At 41.4% G+C, this 20,625-nt stretch overlaps 1 protein-coding gene across 2 annotated transcripts in view; it reads left to right on the forward strand.

Moving 5' to 3' along the window:
- The first annotated feature begins 514 nt into the window (after nt 1-514).
- Nucleotides 515-20,625, forward strand: part of NDNF (neuron derived neurotrophic factor) — a 43,830-nt gene continuing 23,719 nt past the window's right edge. The window contains exons 1-2 of one of the 2 annotated variants that reach the window (XM_045468678.1): nt 602-1,147; nt 14,954-15,042. The gene's annotated coding sequence lies outside the window, so the exon portion shown is untranslated. Of the gene's footprint in view, nt 1,148-14,953; nt 15,043-20,625 lie in introns of both variants that reach the window. The other variant, XM_045468672.1, reaches the window with a different exon arrangement.

The following is a 20,625-nucleotide window of genomic DNA, read 5'->3' on the forward strand; positions in this document are numbered from 1 at the left end:
CTTTTCAATTGTTAAAACAGCTGCTGAGTTTCAAACCGGAGGAGGCTCGGTGTGCGCCGAGGGGGAAGCGCTCCCTGAGTGAAGGCGGTGGTAGGCAGGCAGTGGGGTGAAAAGTGGGACATGAATGCACAGTTTGCACACTCTGCTTTCCGCCTCCAACCTTCTGAATTTAGCTCGTCTCCCCACCCCCGGCCCCCAATCAACCCCAGAGTTCCCCCTTATTGTGCACCCGGGGCTCCCTGACGGTGCGATGGCCCCGCGTACGCTTCTCCCTAGGTTTTGTGGCTTTGAGGGGGTCTCGGTGGGCCTCTCTCTTCTTCCCCACGACTGGCGGGGAGGTAAGGACTGCGGTGCGTCCCCTGAGATGCCGCCCGCGAAGGTCCCCGTTTGGGGAGCGCTGGGTCTCCGTGTGTGTGTGTGTGTGTGTGTGTGTGTGTGTGTGTGTGTGTAAGTGCGCGCGCGCGCGCGCGCGGTGGCGCGCAGCGGGAGGGAGGGAGGAACCGAGGGGGGAGGCAGCGGGCAGAGGAGGGAGGGGGCGGGCGGGCAGCGGTGGGGCGGGAGGGGGAGCGGCTCTGGGCTTCAGCAGTGACACTCGGGAGCGAACACACACTCCCGGCTCGGAGCCGCGAGAGAGCGGAGCGAGCCGAGCCGCGCACCCGCCGCCGCCGTCGCCCCGCGCGCCCCGCTCTCCTTGCGCCGCACTCCAGCCAGGCGCCGGTGCCCCGAGCGGCCGCCCGCGGAGCCCGCGACAGCCCCCGCGGGGCTGGCAGCATCCTCGCGGCGCCCAGCCCCCGCACGTCCCCGGCCTTTTAAAAGGACCTCCCGCCACTTCCCCACTCTGCCCAGGGATCCCCCAGCCCCGCGCTGCTCCCCGCTCCACTTCGAAGCAACTTCGGCTGCCGCGCGCCGCCAGCCCTCGCCCGCCTTTGAAGTTTGCAGCGCCCACCGCAAAGTTGGGACACTTCGGCCGATTTAATTTTTCTCTATTATCGGCCTCCTCCTCCGCCTCCCAGCCCCTTCGGTTCCTGAGTACTGGTGCTTAGCATCTTGGCCGGTGCCGGGGACGTGGACTGTTTCGCACACCACACCTCGTGGAGGGATTTTTCCTCTCCCCCTCCCAGGAAAAGCAAACCGGTTTTTTTTTAAGGTAAGTAACGAGAGGAAAGCAACTCGTGACGTCCCGACGCCTTAGACCGCCACCCCAAGACCTGGTACAAGGAGTGTTCACACCCGAGGGCTCCTCTGGGGTTGGGGGTGGAGGCGCGCGTCCCCTAACTCAGAGGGGCCCAGCGAGGTTCTCCGTCGCCGCTGGACGAGGGCGCCAGATCCCGAGGAGCTGAGGGCTTAAGGGGCGTGGAGCAGATCTCCCTCGGTTTTCCACACTGGCTTCGTGGCTGGGCGGCCCCAGCGGTCTTAGGAGGTGGAGAGACCGTGCACGGGCCGGGGACACGGGGTTCCAGGTGCCCAGGGTGCGGCGGAGTCCCGGGAGCCGCAGAGCCTTTATCCCCGACTTGGCCTGGACACTTACTTTGCCCGCCTGCCGGGAGGGTTGCTGCCTCCCCCTCCGGTTCACCTCCTGTAGCCTTGGCTACAGAAAGTCTGTGAGACTGGGGTCTTGCCGGCGCGTTGAGTGTGGGACGAAACGCAAGGAGTCCGGACTGCGCACCCGGCTTGCGCTGGGGCAGAGCAGGCTCGGGGTCCTGGTGGGCGGCCCCCAGCCGCAGCCAGGGGCTCGGGGATCTCGGTCCGCTTCGGCTAGCCGAACCTCTCCGCTTTGGCACCTCGTTCGCGCTCTGCCTCGGAGGCGAGCATCGTTAGAGAAACTTCCTTGAGCTGAGCAGGGAGGCCTGGGACCTGATCTTGCTTTTGCCGGGGTACCAGAGCAGCCACCGAGGGGACGCTCCTTCTCGCCCCAGACCGAGCGATAGGGCGTACGTAGTGCCCTAGCCCTGTCTGCGCACCAGTGGGTGCTCGCTCCAGTCCGCCCTACCTTCAGTACTGAGGTGAGACTTGGGGCGGCCCCGACACTCAGGAATGAACGAATGGTTCCAGGTCCCCGCTGTTCCCCTGGGACACTTCGCAAACTGCAAAATTTAGGGTGTGGTTTCGTTTCATTTTGCGCCCTTCCTGCCCCCTCCCCCCCCCCGTGCCCCCGCCCGAAGCTGGAGAATTCCCCTTAGCCCTCCGCACCGGGTCCGCGTGGGTCACGGAGGCCCTCGGAGTTTGCTGCGGGCACCTCTGCAAAGGGCGCTGAGCTGACCTTCGGGCAGGTCGCGGTTGTGCTCCCGGCCCCCTTCGGGGCGCTGTCCATCTCCTGCTCAGGGTACAAGTAGCTCAGTGAAACCAAGACCTTGAGCGAGAAATGAACCTGAGAAAATGTCTCTGGGTTTGTTTTTTGGGTTGTTGTTGTTGTTGTTGTTGTTGTTGTTTTCTTTTTTTTTGTTTGTTTTGTTTTGTTTTTTTCACATAGTTCCTTTTAGCAACTTAGTTGGACTGGTAAATTCGTCCACTTCGCATCATTCGATCCTACTATATCAAAGAAGAATTTATTTCTTCATTTAGTCCCTGACCTCTCCAACCACACTACCCCCTTTCCCCCACTCCCTCACCCACCCCTTCTTTCGCCTCGCTTCCTGAACCCTTTTTCTTTTCTGAAGGAGGGAATCTCCGCACCTCCTCCCCTTTTCCTCCCACCCGGGCTCTGAGCGCCTGTGAGAACCCGGGGAGTCGTCAATGGAAATAAATAGGACCCAGCTCCATTCTCCGCCCCCTTCAAACAAGTAGAATCCTCCCTGGGCTCACAGAAGTAGAGATAAAACATCCCTCCAGAGGGAGCGCTTTGGAGGATTTGATGGGATTGAACTGTTTTATTATCCTGAGAGATGTGATGGATGGACGCGACAGCAAATACGCGTACCGAGAGCGATCAGTAGTTATTATTATTAATTATTGTTTAGTAACAGTGATCGTAAGGCCATACCCTAGCTGAAGACCGTGTTTATATTTGGTTTTGATTTTGTGTCAGTCTCTTATTACAGTGGTTTCAGAAAGTGAGTACACCAAAGGGGTATTAATTTCTCACACTCATTCTGCATGTGGAATTAATTAAATGTCAAAAAGATACTGTCATTTTACCAAAGTCTTGACCTATGAACTTTCAGAAGGTTGCAGTCTTATGAAATGCCCTCCTTTGCCTCAGTCTGTCTCCTTAAAGTTCAAAAAACATGGCAACATAATTAATTATAGTCCCAATTCCCATTTTCAATCTAAACCTATATGCAGGATTACATTAAAATATCCCATCATGTATCCTTTAAAAGTGACTCTGATGAGTTTGAATTCTTCAGGAGGGGGAGTCCGCTGGGAATGAGGGGTCCAGAAGTTAGAAAAATTGGTGACTATTTCAGATTTCACTAAAAAAAAAACCCTTTAATTCTCCCTTTAAAGAAAGAAATTACAAGTGTTTTCTCTGCATAATTCTTAACTTCAGTGAATATCCTTAATCCTTACCACACACTAGAAACATAACAGCTTTTGCAGCTTTGTCTGTATTGTTTTCATTTTTATGTCAGGACGTTTGATTCATTAAACCTGTATGTGGAAGTCACAGGCTCCACGTGGCAGTAACACTCCGTTTTAATTAGTAACTATCATAAAAAAGAAGCTAGAACTCTGTAATGGGCCTAAATTGCTAGGAATTATGTGTGGTTTAAATTACGCATTTATTTCAGCAGAAATGAAACCATGAATATAAAACATCTTTTAATCACTTGCAGACACAGCTTTTATCTCCTAAGATGTAACAAAATATATAATTGAAAAATACCCTTCTAAGAATGAGGGAAGCCCTCACCCTCCGTTTATTTGTCCTGGGTCTATTGAGCATTCATGTGGCAACATATGAATGGTAAAAAAGCAAAGAGTGATGTCATAACCTTGGCAACACCATGCTGAGGGAATGCTTACATTCAATGTAGCCACAGTGGATCAGTCTTCGGATAACTTAATGTAGCGAATGTTTCAATCAGCTTCATGAACCTGGTGATTCAGATTTTAGTTTTCTCACTTGGATTTATTGACCATACTCTCCGTGTATAATACGGGAAATTTTGTGTTGTTAAACTATAATTATTTGGAAGGAGGGAGGGAAAGGTAGAAATAAAATGTATCTGTCCATTGTTATCTTCCCATGTTCATTTCTGTAGTATTTCTAGTCAGTCTATGAAGAGGTCAGAACTTTTATTTTAAAACTGATTGTGTTTTTGTTGTCATTGTTAGGACAGAACTTATTTTTCATTTTGCAGCGATGAATGAGTAGATATTGGAATTGTGACGACTATGCCTGAGTTAACAGATAGCAAGAAATAGTAAAAATTCCACATAATGTGCATGGATTAAAATTATTTTAGTCTTTTTTTCCTAAGTTATTCCAGTGATAAAGTGGTTGAGTCTAGTGACCAAGCAGTGTTCTCACACTGTTTTGCTCCCTCTTTTCTTGTTAGGTCTTGCTTTGGGGAGCCCTGCACCCATAGTACTATCCAAGTAATAAATGGAACTTGCCAGGGTCAGTTCCCATCAGCTTAGGCACCAGGAAGAAAGCATATCCCATAGTCATCTATACTGGGTCAAAGGCAAGTGTAATCTACAAAACTAATTCAGATTATTCACTTGACCTTGAAACAATGTCTAGAACCTGTAAATGTTTATTTTGGAACAAATATTCTGAAGAATATAATTTTTTTTCTTTTCTAGTTGGCTCAGTCATTCATAGAAGCACCAATTAAACAAGTTATGTAGTTGAGTAGTAAACAGTAAATCGCACCAAATCTTTGCTTTCAAACTGATTTCAAAATTAAAGTCCTCAAATATTTAAATATTCCATGTAAAAATGCCTGGCCACTTAAACCCCAAAGTTAGGATAAATTTTGCCTTGTTTCCCGTTATATTACAGTGCGCATTGACACCTACGACACACATAATCATGCTTCCGCATGTTATTTTTCACCTAGAAAGAAAAGGAAATACTGTGCCACTGTTGTTAAAAAGGAAAAAAAAAAAAAAAAGAATCACATAGTATGACATAGAAAAACAAAACTAATACTTTATCGCATCGTATAGTGGTATGCTGATCTTAAATTCGGTTGTATTTCTGGGAAAAAAACAAAGCATGTTATGATGAGTCTGTGTTTGGACCTGTGCATAGAGATCTCTTGCCACTCCTCAGATGACACCTGACATTTGATTTCTGTAGCCCACCAGTGCCCAAACCAGTGACAAAAGCAGGTGTGTTCTCAGCTGCTTACTTCCGAAACACATTCCCTGAACCCGAAGATGCTATATTCACACCTTCCCCCTTTCTTTGGGTATCTTACTAGAACTGCAAGCCACCTAATCTGTGTATTTTAGTATTCTGAAATATTCGGAAATTATAAACTATATAATATTAATTCACCTCAAATAAGAAAGGTATTGTTAGTTTTGCATTTTAAAAATTAAGGGTAAGGTAGTTGATCAGTAATGGAACAAAAGTGAACTAGCGATATGTTTCTGCAGATCTTTCCCTTTGGGATGAAGAGACAGATTTGACCACAGAACAGCTGGATATTGGGTCCTGTTACAATGTCAATTTTTTTTAAGCACTCACTAAGCTAAAATTGACTTAAACTTTAAAGTCCACAGACCTCAAGTCTTTAAATATAGAAACATCCAAGATTATATCTCATTATTCCTTCCGCAATTATCCATATCCCTTGGAAACTGATATATTTTAGTAAGTTGGTGGATAGTTTGGGGTTTTGATTTGTTAATTTTTCCTGTATCAAATTTGAAAAGGACATATATTTAATATCTTATATATTTCTCTGAAATATTTATTTTTAGTTTCACTTGTGAAAACTCTGGATCTTTAAAAAAGAAAAATATGACAGAATGTATATAGTTAACTTTTCCAATGGCTCTTTTAATTGTTCTTTTGAAAGAATTTGCTGCCTTCTATATAGTTATTAGAAAAGAAAAAAAAAACTTTTTTAGAAACAACAGGAAATAGGGGCACCTGGGTGGCTCAGTCTGTCAAGCCTCCGACTTCTGCTCAGGTCTTGATCTCACAGTTGGTGAATTCAAGGCCCATGTCAGGCTTGTGCACAGAGCCTGGAGCCTGCTGCAAGTTCTGTGTCTCCCACTCTCTCTCTACCCCTCCTGGCCCCTGTTCACACTCTGTCTTTCTCTCTCTCTCAGAAGTAAATAAACATTAAAAAAATAAAAAAGAAAGAAACAACAGGTTATATAAAGTTTGGAAAGAACTCAATAAAAACGTGATTACACATGACTAGAAATCAGCTCAAATGAAGGAAACTCTTGGACACAGTGTGGACATTTTACATTTAATAACCAAATAACAAAAATCGACTTAGCAACATGCACTCATGTCTGTTTTCTAATTGGAATGCTTACAGCCAGTATCACAAATAGTGGTCCTGACTGTAGTCTACAGTGACCGTACAAGTTTCTGTCTTCTCCCTAACATGAAAGTAAGGCAAACACTCTCGTATTCCAGCTGTGTGCTCAGAGGACATGTACTCCACGATCTAAAGACATAGCCGAAAAATATGGACTCTATTCATATGGGCATTTTATCCATAACTAAAAGTCATCGTAACTACATCTTGTTCTCTGAGGCAATTGTCCTTGTGTACACAGATCTAGACAAAATGAGACTGAAATTTATCATTTTTAAAAAATGTTGATTTATTTATTATTTTCGAAAGAGAGAGAGTGCACAAGCACACAAGTGGGGAAGGGGCAGGGAGCCAGAGGGAGACACAGAATCTGAAGCAGGCTCCAGGCTCAGAGCCAGAGGCGGGGCTCAAACCTAGGAACCATGAGATCATGACCTGAGCTGAAGTCAGATGCTTAACCGACTGAGCCACCCCGGGAACCCCTGAAATTTATCATTTTCTAAAAGAAAGAGTAAAACCTGAACTGATCATTAGAAAGATTTGTGAAGGGTGATATCTTGTTTTTGAAATCACCATGACTGTTGTTCAATACAGAAACTATGAGCAAGTGTTTATTTGCAAAGATAGAGAATACCATATCTGGATAGTTGACAAACAAAATGAGGGGTGACATTGTGATACTTGAAAATATTATGTTTACAAGAGAAAAGCTTGTGTAAAGGGCTTGATTTATTTAGGGTTAGTTTCTCCAACTTAGGTGCATCCTGGGGTATAGGTGGTTACAATTTATAGCACATGGTAGTGAAAAGTTAAACCTCAGCAATCCATGTGAACCTAAGAAATGGCTTTGATTACTCCCTTTTGTTCAGGCCATGTGTACTCTAAGCTCATGGGCATTGCCAAATGTCACATTATGCGTTTTATTTCTGTAATAAAATATGTCTCTGATTAAATTATCAGAGTCATACCAAAATAACCTCACATAAAAATACACATACTTGATCCTTTTTAGTTATCTTGTTTAAAATACATTTAAAGACAGGTAATAAATACATGTTACCCGTAAGAATACACTAGTATATATGTCATGATTTAAATCTAAATATTATTCATATGTTGATAGCACTCAATAAATGTTGTAATTCATATTAAGTCACAGCATTCACTAAAATTCACTGATACCATCCAAAGCTTCAAGTTGGGATTGTTTCAGAAGTAACTGGATCCTATAGCTGAAGAGATATTTGTTGCCAACAGTGGTGACAGAGATCAGAAACAGCACTGGTAGCTAAAACACCTGGCAAACTGAGAAAAGACGGCAATCATTTATCTTTTGGCCTTCCCAAGTCTCAAATATTTCAGTTTGAGGGGTGATCCTTCGAAGTTTGCTAAAGTGTGCTATGAACACATAGGACTTTTTTTTTTATGGAAAATGAAACTGCCTCTCAAATAGAAGACAAGGATTTGATACTCCAACGATCACAGTAGCAAGTACAACCATATTAGTAGATGGACAAAAGGGCAGGTCCCCTGAGGTACTGGGGAAGCCGTCCTGCCCCCAAATGTTACCAAGGCCTCTCATGGTACTAAAATGCTACCTTCAAAAGATGATTTTTTTTTTTCCTTTTTAAAGTAATTTTATGTGTCAGTGTCCCCTATAAATATGAAAATACCCCTGGGAAGGAAAACAGGGGAAGGTCATTGCTAACATCTTACAGAGATGTTAATAGCTAGATAAAGCCAGATTGGAAAGAATTTTCGAGAAGGGAGATACTTCTCTTTGGATCTCTTAGCTTCTCCTTTGGACAGCCTACCCGTAGTGTGTATCTGCTTTTTTCCCTTCCTCTTCCCTTCCCTTCCCACCGGTAACTGACTCTCAGTTTCTTATACTCTAGTGTAACTTATCCCCGGGGCCAGCCTCAGGGGCCACACTTGGAAGGTCTCTTGTGCTTAGTCGAATGCCCTTCTGTCACCATCTTGAAATTCTTACTTTTTGAACAAGAGGTCTTGCACTTTCCATTTTACACGGGGCCCACAAAATATAGAATTCACCTTCTTTCTTCCTTGATGTAAATTTAAGATATGGAATCTTGATGTTGAGGAATTGGTGAGGACACTTGAGATTATAAGGTTAGGTCTACTGAGTATTTGTATTTAAAAACATATCTTTTCAGTAAAATGAAGGAAACAGGATACTCTTTTAAATAATTGAGGCACTGAACAGATATCTAGTGTTGATCTTGTAAAGCAGAGGTCTCTAAAAAAGGGTGTCCTCTTTCCCTCACAAGATGCCTCATTATGATGAAATGAGAAAATATCAGAAACCTTATCTATACTGACTTTTATGTATAAAGAGGGAAAAGAAGTTCTGTTAACATTATGTAATAGATCTAATGTCAAAAGCACTCTTATTCAGTGTATCAGATGGTCAATGAAAAAGAAATAATGGCAGAGGTCACATCTTCTATGAAGTAAAAATAATGTCAGGTGAAAATAGTGGCATTCCAATCTCCAATTCTCTGACAAGAAGTCAACCCTACCTGAAAAAATGACATGAAGTATAGGATTACATCCAATATAATCAACTAGGATACTCACCGTGGCATAGAATGCCTTGTTATTTTATATATATGAAATACAGGTATATATTTTTTAATCACAATTCCAAAAGATTTGGGAACAACACATTAGAGAGCCAGAGGTCTTAAACAGAAAGCTGAAAGAGCCCTCAAATAAATTAGTCACCACTGTCTTCAAAAGTATTCTTAGTTATATGGATACGCATTTGATAATTCCTCTGTTACAAGTAAATAGATAATACATTCCATTATGCTCTGAAAATTTTCAGTATTCTAAGAGTTAAAAAAAAGTTGTCTAATCTCTCTAGTAAAAATATATAAAGTGCTACATTTGGAAATTTTTATTTGAAATTTTATTGTTTATTGTAAAGTTGCTAGTTACTAACTTATGTTAAAGTTGCTTCTGTGTTTTGAATTTCACAACAAGTGAATGGAAATTATTCTACTTATTAACAATATTATAACTTTGTAAAACCCATTGATTGTTTACAAGGTACTTCCACATTCATCATTTACCTTAATCTTCACAGGAACCCAGTGAGGAAGATAGTAACCCTCCTCCTGCTGAGAAATCTGAGACTCAGTTAAGAGACTTCCCTACACTCATTCACACACTTCTAAAATAAAGTAGGGACTCTTGGTTTCATAAGCAAAATTTATGGAAATGTCTAAAAATTTTTAATTGAGATTAATTCCCAAATTAATTTGCAAGGATGCATTTGCTTGGAAAATTTTTCTTTTACAATTTAATGATTAAAAAAGATCATTAAGGGGCGCCTGGGTGGCGCAGTCGGTTAAGCGTCCGACTTCAGCCAGGTCACGATCTCGCGGTCCGTGAGTTCGAGCCCCACATCAGGCTCTGGGCTGATGGCTCGGAGCCTGGAGCCTGTTTCCGATTCTGTGTCTCCCTCTCTCTCTGCCCCTCCCCGGTTCATGCTCTGTCTCTCTCTGTCCCAAAAATAAATAAACGTTGAAAAACAAAAATTAAAAAAAAAAAAAAAAAAGATCATTAATTTAGTCTAAATTGATAAGACCTTAATCACAGACAGTTTATGTGCTAGATGTTTGTTTGCTGGTTTTGGTAACTAACTTACTAGAGAAGTTTTTACAGAAAAATGATTACAATTTTTGACTTATAATCAATATGTGTTAAGGTACAACACTGAAAAATTAATAATCTGCAGAATCCCTTTTTAAAATAGTGGTATTTCATAATAATAATTCACCTCTAGACTCATTCCATTATTCCACTAATAATATGGCACTTTTGAGAGATAAGATTTGAAGTTACGTCTCTTTTAAAATTATTTAAATAAATGATTCCTCCCCCTCCCAAGTTGGATGAAATTACACATTTCAGTGGAATGAAAGTTATTGTAGACACATATGATAGGATATTCCAAATATTCTAAACATTTAAAGCCCTTTAAAACATAATGAGGAATAAGTAAGTTCAAACAGTGAAGATATTTATACGCACACTCATATTAACATTTCAGCCAGCAAGGTCAATCTGTAATTGAAAACAATCTCTATATTTAAAGTTTTATTCACATTTACAAAACAATGACAATAAAGAGGCAGTTTTGAAACATTTTTTTTTCTTGGCAGGCTCTATCTTGTGTAACGACCAATGAACATTGTTGACCCTTGACACTCACCAGCAGCAGCCTTTCCCCAATGCTTAAAAAAAAATTTTTTTTAAAGGAAAACCACACCTAACGGTAGATTTTACTTTTGGAGGAGGGGAGGGATGAAATAATTGTGGTCAGTGTCTTTTGGTTTGTCATCTCTCTGTTGTAGACTTACGAGCTTGTGTTATTTCATCATAATTTACTATAAACTCTTCATTAAAAGTGACCTTGGGGTCTGCCCGCACTATCTGCCTTTTGAGTGCCCTGTTCTTTAATCATCTCTTAATCCAGAAATAATAATGCAGAACATCCCAGGAACTGAGCCTGATCCTCAGCTCTCTAATCTCGACACGTGCATCTGAAATCCCTTGCTAGATCTAGTGCCTAAAAAGCCTGAGAACACTCACCTTTGAATCCGCTTAATCCATCTTTGTTTATTAAACAATATTGATGCCCTCAGATATGGTCTATCAAGGCTAACAAAAAGAATATTAAGAATTTCCTCCTGTTTATGTGATTCTTTTTTAAAACCCAACATCTTGGCCTTTCCTCTGTGTTTCTAGTCAGTCTTTAAATAGGAACCTAATCTGTTACCTGATAGATTAGGTAAATTCAGATAGAATAACCTGATGCTGAAACTCTTTCTGATACCTGTTTGAAGAGCAAGTCAAAACATGTATCTTTTGTTGTTGAATAAAATTTTGCAACTAGTTTGAGAAGCTGTTTTATACTATTTATAGATAAATAGGACCTTTTTTCATTGTAAAAAAAGCATTCACACCCACCATTTTAAACCTCATTAACAACCCTGAGAATAAATGTTTTCCATTTATGGATGAGGAAACTCAAAGAGTATTAAGAGATTTGCTAAAAGTACAAAAGCCAATAATGGTTTGGTCAGAACTCCTTCAACTCAGATCTTCTTACTCAAAGTCTAGCGATCATTTTCTATTTTACTTTGGCAGCCTTTTAACCGTCCCCAGGCTTGGAGACATGAGACCAGAGAGTGAGATACAGAAAGAAAAGAGAGGTGATGCATTAACTATCCTCTCTTTGAGGTTCTCTCAACTGTGAGATTGTCACGAACCAGTGTCCTTGGAGAATATTATCTCATCTCTCCAAAGACAGGGCTCTACATTTGTAGTTTGTTTTTGGCCTTGGATTTTATAAGAGGGATCGCCGAAGAAATCCATATTTTAAAACTGTTACTTGAACTTATTTCTTTTTACAAGAACACAACAACTACATACTTGTGTGCCCCTTGCTTTTTTTTTTTTTCTTTTTTTTTTTTTTTAATCTGGAAATAATAACTTAGGGTTTAATCATTTGAACTATTTAAGGTTCCTGGTACATCTGTCTCACTCTTCTATATTTGAAGTATATTATCTTGATTACAGTATGTTTAATGACTACTTTGATTTTGTGCTTGCTTTGGCACTTGAGGCCACTTCCAAAACTCTTTGATAGCAGACAGGCTTTAATGCTGTCATATCAAAATAACTGCCAGTGGGGAGGAAAGAAGCAAAGCTTCAGGACCATCAGGTATTTGGGAGAATATGGGATTAGGTCCATGGAATCAAATGCCAATTCTTAGCTACGGTATTTACTATTCTACGGTAATAATTATTTCTTCTTGATAGCATCTTATTTCTTAGTAGTATATTTGCCAACTTCATTAGGTATATGAATAGATTAGGATCTTGTCACAATCTCCTAAAAAATTCCACTAGTTACTGGGCTTTAAGTTAAACACAGATGTATTCCCCAGAGAGAATAAACCTGCATGTCTTCTTATTTTTTAATCTAAAGAAGGTAAAGAAAAGAGAAAGCTGTGAAATTGTGTGGCTGTAATAATAGTTCTCAAAGTAAAAGGAAGAAAGGATATGTATAATCTCCATGTCGTCCATGGTAAATATATGTTTAAAACATTAACATTTGGAATGAGTGAAAATTAGAAATCAGAAAGTGAGGGAGGCACAATGAGGGGCACATGGCTTGGTCAGTTGGTAGAATGTGCGACTCTTGATCTCGGGGTTGTAAGTTCAAACCCAACATTGGGTGTAGAGATCACTTAAAATATTAAAAAAAAATTTCAAGCAATGAAAATCCTGGAGAAGAAAATCATCGTGCCACCATAACCAGATAATCGGTCATGGAATTGAAAGACACAGATCTACTCAAAGTGCAGCCCATGAACCATCAGCATCGTATCTCTGGGGAGCTTGTTAGAAAGGACGAGTGACTTTTTGAATTAGAATCTGCATCTTCACAGGAAAGTTGAGTGATGTGAATCCACATTAAGATTTGAGAAGCACTGGTCTATAGCATTCCTATTCTCTGATCAGAAAGTATCCCAACCAAACCATATTTCACCTATTTTCAAGGAAAAAGGTTCTCTTGAGTAATGCACTGTGTTATTCTTACATGTCCTGGTAACAACAGAAAAAAATGCTTCCCTATACCAGGCCTCTGGACCATCCGGCACATACCACCCCTCTATAGCAGCCAGCCAACAAGTTTCCATGAGGCCCACCTCAAAAGATTAAAGAAATACTTCCCAAGTCTTTAAGTTTTACAAAACAACCTATTTTATACCCATAAAGTCGTCAAAAGCATCCATAACTTGTTTCCTATTTAGCTTATTATCTCTTATGAAACAAAATCCCATAAATCAGCAATAATAGTTAATTTTATTACTTTCAATTTCATTTATTTGTTACACACAAAATGTCACGTACATGTGCTTGGTGTTGTTCTATGACCACCATTATAACTGTCATAAACATAGCATTTCCTTTCTACAGACCCTGGGCATGTCAAGAATATGCACAAACAAATTAAAACGGTGTGCAGAAGTATGCACATAGAAAAGCACACAACTAAATTCCCTGTGGTCATAAATGTTTGAGTCGTGAAGAATGAGTAGGAGTTGGCCACCGAGAGAAGCAGCAAAGGTGTCCTAGGTGAAGGAGGCCACTGAGTCCTGAAGAACACACGGGAATGACAAGCCAAGTACAGACAGTTGTCGGGAATAAATCTGGGGGAGTGAGCAGTGAGGTAAAGGACCTCATGTGCACGGACTTCATCCTCCAGTTCGGGGGAAACATCTGACTTATTTTGGTTAGCAGAAGAATGAAACATTCTTGTTCATAAAGATAATAGTGTCAGTACTGTGCAAAATGGTCGAGGAGAGCTGTGGGAAATGGGTGTGAGAAGCAATAAGTGGATAATCTGAGGCATTGGCAGTTTGGATAGAGAAGAGAACAAATTTGAGAGAATATGCAGCAGGTAGATTGGCAGGATTTGTTGGTGAACAGCGGATGGAGATCCAAAAAAGTGGATAATGTTGAGGTTCTTCATTTGGTACGTGGCAGGACTGTGCTGCTGAGCTAATTAACACCAGCGTGTACTTGTTTTCCTGCGGCATCTCAGGTAACTCTTGAGCAGCCTGGTCAGGAGCACTATTCCATTTGAGTCAACACGGAAACCAGGGTGAATCAAGAAGTTGTGGGGACTTAATCCGCCCATGGACTCAGTGGTACAGAAGTGCTTGGCAGAGGAAAGCATAGAGCCCAAATTCAAACTCCTCACCAGCCTGAGTCTGGCTTGGTGAGGCCAGTGCTGAGCCACTTCACACCTTTGAATGTTAGATCCTGGGCATCAGAAGGAAAACAGCCTGGAGCTAAGAATCAGCCTCGAGGCCTTGGCAAACAACCACCCCCAACTTCCTTGCATAGTCCAGAATCTGATGGGAGAGATTTCAGAATACCCTCTTCTTTGCAATAAACTCCTTGAAATCAGTATAATTAAGCAAATACTTATTTAGTGCCTACTTTGTATAAGAATTAAAAAAGTCTATATAGGAGATACAAGGATGAGTAAAAAGTAATAGTTTCCAGGGAACACGTACTTGAGTAAACTCATGTTGCTTCATAGAGAGCTTTTTTTTTTTTTTTTTAAGGACAGGAAAAAATATTAAAATAGCTATAATTCAAGGAAGATAAGAAAGTGCCATAAGAATCAAAGTCTCTGGCTTCACTGGAAGACCTTAATTCTGCCTTATCCTCCTCTTATGTCTCCAGGGATCTTGCAACAGGCACTTAATAAACACTAGTTCACTCACTGACAGTTTACAGGGAGAGCTCAGATAACAAACCATCTAAGTAAACACTATGCCCCTACAATCCTATTAAGAATCTTCCTACAGGTTTTATAGCCCTTTGTTTTTCTTTTGCTTTTTTTGTTTTGTTTTGTTTTGTTTTGTTTTGTTTTGTTTTGTTTTCAGTGTCTCAGTCCAGAAAGTCAGGAAGCATCCTTCCTCTGTCAGAACACCTACTCTTTAAACCTCTCTGTTCAGTTTAACAGCTTTGTCAGATAAGTCTTTATTTTATTGAGCCCCAATCTCCGTCCCTATAGTGCCATGCGGGGAGCTGGTACTAGCTGGGCCAGGCAGAGTGCTTCTAATCCCTCTTTCATCTGATAACAGACCTTAAAACATCTGGTGTCACCGCCCATCCCAGCATGCCTGGATTTAACACTGCCAGTCCTTCCTCGCCTCATGTGACTGTGGCCGCCTCACTGAGTCAGTGCTGTCTTCTGGTCCCTGTGGATTGTGATTGCGTCCCTCTTAGTGGCTGAGGGTGACAGTTAAGGCACAGATGAGGCAGATTCCTGGACATAAAATCCAGTAGACCAAATAGGTCCTTCCCCTCAGTCTCCATGGCTTACTACTCCTCTCCATTCAATCCCCTGCTAAAATGTCACTTCCTCAGAGAGGCCATCCATGACCACTCAGCCTAGGAGGGCTCCTTCCCCCCAACCTACTCCCTATTCTCCCCTCCAACCTCTTTGCCTGTTTCACTTTCTTCACAATGCTACTGCTGTCTGGAACGGTTATGTGTAGTTGTTGACTTGGTCATCATCTCCCTTACCTACCGAAGCACAAGCCCTGCAAACACAGGAACATCACACATCTTGTTCACTGCTGTGTTCCCAGTGCCCGGCACAGAGTAAGTGCCCAGTAAACATTTGTTGAATCAGCCAATGAACTCTGCAATCCCATCACGCTTGCTCTTTTAGAAAAAGTTCCTGTTGTCACTGCCTTGTTGATGAGTATCGCTTTTTATTACATCACTAGAATCTGGGTTATAAAGATTTCTTTGATCAAAACTTTATGGAAGATTCAGCCCATGTGTTCAGCAGACATAGCTGGCAGAATTACCAAAGCAATTTTTGAAACCAGGTTTGTTATAAGAACGGGAATATCTTTGAACCAGAATAATTTAAGTACCTGGTTTTTTTAGTATGGTAAGTTGAACTAAAAAGGCCTTTAAAATTTTGAAGTTTCTTTGAGAAGGTAGTATATATTACCTGAGATAAATGGAAAATATGTAAAGAAGGTAAGGTTGTTGCTGATGGGTGGGTGAAGAGACTGATTATTTTTAGAATCTTTTGTTCCTTCTACAGTATTTTATTTTATCCTTGCTATCACTAACAAACAAAATTAGTAATGATCTCCATTCAGAAGACATGGTGATTACTCAGTTTGGTCCACCAGTCAATTGGTATTTAGTAAATCGTTGCTATATATGTGACAAAATATCTGACAAGATTGTTGACCTTTCTCCTTTAGAGTATTCTACACTCTTTGGTGTCTGCTCTAATGACCCTGCCAGCGATCTCTTTGCTCTCTCTAGCCTGCTTTTCCCTGCCTGTCACTGAGCTTACTACCTGCCTCATCCTTGCCCATGCCTGTGCCCTTGCCTTCATTCTCATATGAAGCCTGCTGCCTTAGGATTCCTCCGCGGATGGTGGCAGTCTGCAGAAAAGTGCCCAGGAGCATCAGTTAGATGACATTTGGCAGATGTGGGCTTATAGGAGGGTTTGTAAGTTGTATTTTAGCCTATCCATTTGGACACAGCTTATGAAGAAGTCTGGTCACATGCCAAACTGCAGGGTTTTCTTGTCAAATTTTCTTCATAACTTCTTTTTCTTTTTTTAATGTTTTGATGTTTATTTATTTTTGAGAGACAGAGATGAGCAGGGGAAGGGCAGAGAGAGGGGGAGACCCAGAATCTGAAACAGGCTCCAGGCTCTGAGCTATCAGCACAGAGCCCTATGCAAGGCTCGAACCAACAAACAGCAATGTCATGACCCAAGCCAAAGTCGGACACCCAACCAACTGAGCCACCCAGGCACTCCCTTCATAACTTCTGTCTCTCTTAGTTTCCTGCTCACTGAGCATGAACAACCCGTTACCAGAACTTTTTTTTTTTTTTTAAGTTTGTTTATTTTGAGAGAGAGAAAGGAGGCGAGGAGAGAGGGAATCCCAAGCAGGCTCCATGCTGTCAGCACAAAGCCCAATGCAGGGCTCAAACACACGAACTGTGAGATCATGACCTGAGCGGAATCTCAGTAGTAGTTTGCATCTTTGTAAACTTTGTAAAACTTAGTTTCTTTCTTATGTTGCCATCTTTCCTGTGAGGTCTGATGCACTCACCTGGACTGCCCTCCGTGTAGGGCACGGAGGAGACCATCTGGGCCAACAAACCTTCAACGTGGATAGTTCTCCTGCCTGTGGTGAAAGTGTCCTGACTCAAACTGTGATTTTTCCACTGAACCGTGACTCCTAACCTTGGGGGTGTAGGAGAGGGAAACTCTGTGTGGAAAAGAGAAGTTTTGCAAATAGGGCTCTTTGAGAAAGCAGCCTGTCCTGAGGAAGTACTTGTTCTTGCCTCCGTAGTCTTTCCCTGTGGTCCTAGGACACGATGTGGGGCTGTAGGGCCCTCTTCAGAATTCTTCCCAGGAATTCCAGCAGTTGATAAAAAGCATAGGTTGTAAATCATGAGATACTTATCTTTTAGCTTTCCTAAGTTTTCTCTATAAAAATTATGAACCTTCACAATTACTTCCTTACTGATCTCTCTGTATAAAAATATTTTCTTCCTCACTTCTTTCCAGACCATAAATAACTCAAGAAGAAAGGATGTCTTATGTACCTGGCACCTTGTTCAGTGTTTGGCACAAAGGAAGTGCTTAGTTAACATTTGTTTGTTAACTTTTACTGCTGTAGTTCTACGTCTGTGACTCAGCCCCTCACTTCACACCTCCATCTCCCTTCCCGGCATCTGGCTCTTCTCCCCTTATCCTACTTTCTCTCTGAGTCTTGTTCTGTCTTCACCAACTCTTGGTGAGTTTTCGCTCCAACTCTGAAGGCATTTATCATATGAGCCCCCCGTTTCCTCTTGGCATTGTGCTATCTTACATTGCAGGTTACTTCTACCCATAATTAATGGCCACTCAACTCGATTGTAAGCAGCAGAACAGTCTGAATCTACATTAAACATCTTTGTACTTTCAGTGTACTTTTGGTGTGTTACACACAACAGGGGCTCAGTATTTGTTGACCATGACAATTCATGTCTTATCTTCTAGGCTGATATGTGCTGTTGCTAGATGCTCCTGGCATGTTGCCATATTACATCTTAGCTAAATTTCAGTAGAGGATGGGGTATACAGTTTGTTAACTGCTTTGGGGAACATTGCACAGGAAGTCATTTTCATTTTGTTGCAGACCAACAGGAAACAAGGCTTAGTTGCCAAACTAAAGTAAGAAAAGCAACCAAGCATATTATTTCTCCCTTAGGGGCTTTCATTATTCTAGGAATCATTAGCTGCGCCTAAGATCGTGGAAATTATCCCAGCCATCTCAGTTGCACATGCAGAGGAAATTTTGATAGGAGGAAGATGTTCACTCTTTTGTTCCAGTTTTACTTTGCATTGTCTTCTGTATTGCTTTTGAATTTATCATATCTTCTAATCACCTATCAGATGCATTTTAGGAGATCCACTCCTTCCTTTAGTAAAATGGGCCTGGCTTCCTGAATCAAAGACTACTCTTATCTGTAGTACACATTGTTGGCCATTTCTATGGTTCAGTATTCTTATTATTGGCAGTAGTGATGGTGGGAATACAGGGTAACTTACTTTAAAATCTGATCCTCTTTCAAGCTTATTCTGTAGGCATGACCATCTTTAAAATTAGAGTGCCCTAGTCTTGGCCCCACTATGAACTACACACCATGAGGATCAGAGGGGAGGAGATGACAGAATGGAAACTGTATTCAGATCCTTGGCATGTTTTAATTTCACATTGCTTTTTCATGCTAATTTAATTTCCTTCCAGAATGAAAGTTGGCAATCATGTAGAGAAGTGGTAGAGGAGGTTGGAATCACTGCAGCTGAAATGCATGTGAAGGTCCCTAATCCATAGATCATTGACATAATGAACTCTAAAACTGTTAATAATCTTTCCCCTCTGTAATGACAGCCCGCATTTGGAGAGCTTTCGCCTGTGGGTTCTGTGCCTGACTCTGGCTCTGCCTTGTTGAGGGAGGCTTACTGCAGCTGTGCTGTATAGACACTGCGGAACAAGAGCTCACCTGGCACGTGCCACAGACCACTCCTTAGGGCCAACCCTGGGCCTTCCACTTCCACCTGCTTCATTTCACCCTTTGCAAATATGTAAACACACCAAACCACAATATGCTCTGTATCCCTCAAATTTTCAGCCATAGCAGAGGATACTTCTGTATGTATGAGAACGACCAACTAATTTCAGTTAACATTTTCGTTGTTTGCAAAAGACAACAGAACAGAACGATTCTGGGGAATCCAGCTTTTTTTATCACTAAATTTCAGCCTTGAGAGAATGTGCATGCCCACGCTGGGCATTCTGCTATTAAAGTGTGCACACAGACCCCCTTTGCTCACAGAGCAGGCTGTGGCAGACGCGGGGGCCGCTCCCCCAACAAAGGCTACATTTTTTTTTTCTTTACAGCTAGGTTAAATGCTTCAGATTTATTATCAGATGTGGCATGGATGATTCAAACAAAACAAATGCCCTTGAGTTTAAAAATAGAAGTGGAGAGACTAAATATTTGCACTTAAAAAGGAAAAGAAAATAACAGAAATCTCTGCGGCAGACCATTCCTTGAAATTATCCTCACTAAATTATAATCATGCACTTTCCACTCTCTGTAATTAAACATTAGATTTCATTTATTCCAGATGCATTTGCCTCAAGTAAATTCAGAATTCCCGTCCTTCTTTCTGGGGATTGTAAATTTATTTCATGGTTTTAGCCTACATGTGATTGGGTTCATTGAAGAGTTTTTAAGTGAATCTTAATGACATTATTTTTTTTTTTCATTATTTGCTTGGTGTGGCCTATTGATAGAGATGAATCTGATCTTACTGGGTTTACAACATGTAATATCTGTAAGAGCTGAATGATATATTTTGTAAATACATTCACATGTTTTTGTAAGGAACTTGCAAGCCCTTGGTGGCTGGTTGTGGAGGAATGGAGAAATTTGATTTGGTCATCTCACTCACAGGTAGACTGAACTGTTGGCTGCTGTTTCTGAGGAAACTACAGCACTGATAAAGGTCACCATGTCTTTAATATACAGGACAGCTTCTATTTCAGAGAGTCTTAGACAGTTCATGAAAACCTGAAACAGCGTTTTATTTACCAGATTTGCAAATCCCTTACATTAATGGGATAATATAGCTAAACCGTAGTCTATAAATCTAAAGGCAAGCTTTTTAGTGGCTTGAAATATTTCCCTACTCTTAAGACAAGATTATCAATAGGGATTGTGGTCAAGTACATCTAATATATTTTTAAAAGAAGTAAGAAAGTAACCAGATTTATTTACTTATAATCATTGTCTACACAATTTCCAAAAATAAATTTTTGTTTTCACTAAGTGAGCCAGTGGATTAACCAAGATGATAAATTGACTAGCCGGTCATATGTAATTAAAGATAAATTTTGCGAAATGACACTAGTGAAGTTGTAACAGACACCATAGGGCAAGTTTTATTGCTTTTACTATACTCTGCTTTTGTGGTAATAGAGGTCGTCCTGGGTGTTTAGTTGATACATTGGTA

Source organism: Leopardus geoffroyi, chromosome B1, assembly GCF_018350155.1.
Source record: "Leopardus geoffroyi isolate Oge1 chromosome B1, O.geoffroyi_Oge1_pat1.0, whole genome shotgun sequence".
In the NCBI taxonomy this organism is placed as follows: domain Eukaryota; kingdom Metazoa; phylum Chordata; class Mammalia; order Carnivora; family Felidae; genus Leopardus; species Leopardus geoffroyi.